The following is a 938-nucleotide window of genomic DNA, read 5'->3' as shown; positions in this document are numbered from 1 at the left end:
ACGATGATACGACGCTTTGTTTACCATGAAAATAAAAGCCTACCAATGACCTTCGATTTCGTAAACAAAGTTCCGTCGTATATTTACCAGACAAGGAATTCTAAATCAAAGAAAGAGTCCTATTTCGAAACTATTCATTCCTAAAAGTTCATAACTTCAGAAGTCAATATCTCTTGAACGGAACGTTTACGAGCATATTTCCAGAGGAAAATTTTTCTTGCTTTGAGGTCCTAAATATATCTTTCAAGTTTGGCCGTTTAACCCGGGAACACCCTGTATATTTCTCCGTAAGAAACGGTTGTAAATACAAGCAGATTTTCACACGCGCGATTAAGACGAAGCCCGACATCGGGAGTGGTAAATTATTTTTATATCTTTCCCATGTACCCTACTCTTTCTCCCCCCTTTTTTATTATCGAGTATCGGGATATTGAGAATCCCGCGAATTTAAAAATATCTCTTGCGAGTGCTGGACAGAGAGATTACTCTTCGAATGAGAAAATTCCTATAAATAAGGTAATCCCAATGTTGTGCATAATAGACGTATTAATTATTGCTCGTAATTTATACAAATAAACATATAAGAAAATTAAATAAATGACGAAATTAACATCTCAGGTTATATCAGTGTTACACCCTGGTTGTTCCCCTCCCAAAAAACTTATAAAGATCCTGCTATTAATTTTAAGTAATTGTATCGATTTATCGTGCGGCACAGTCAATAATTAAATCATAATTTGCAGAATAGCAAGTTCATCGAAACATGGAAATCATAATACAAGTAAGTAACATTTTACTATTCGTCTGTTAAAAATAAGTTGAGTACAACAAGTTAACTTCCTGTCGCAATCCGAGAGAGTGATAGGTATATCAGTGTTTTCTTGGCCATATATCTGGTATTTTTAATAATACAGAAAATTTGTTGCGAAAAATATTAC

The sequence above is a fragment of the Vollenhovia emeryi genome, unplaced genomic scaffold, assembly GCF_000949405.1.
Source record: "Vollenhovia emeryi isolate VEMERY1.0 unplaced genomic scaffold, V.emery_V1.0 DF939146.1, whole genome shotgun sequence".
Classification (NCBI taxonomy): Eukaryota; Metazoa; Arthropoda; class Insecta; order Hymenoptera; family Formicidae; genus Vollenhovia; species Vollenhovia emeryi.
The sequence above is the reverse complement of the archived record's forward strand: the minus strand, read 5'-3'. Positions refer to the sequence as shown.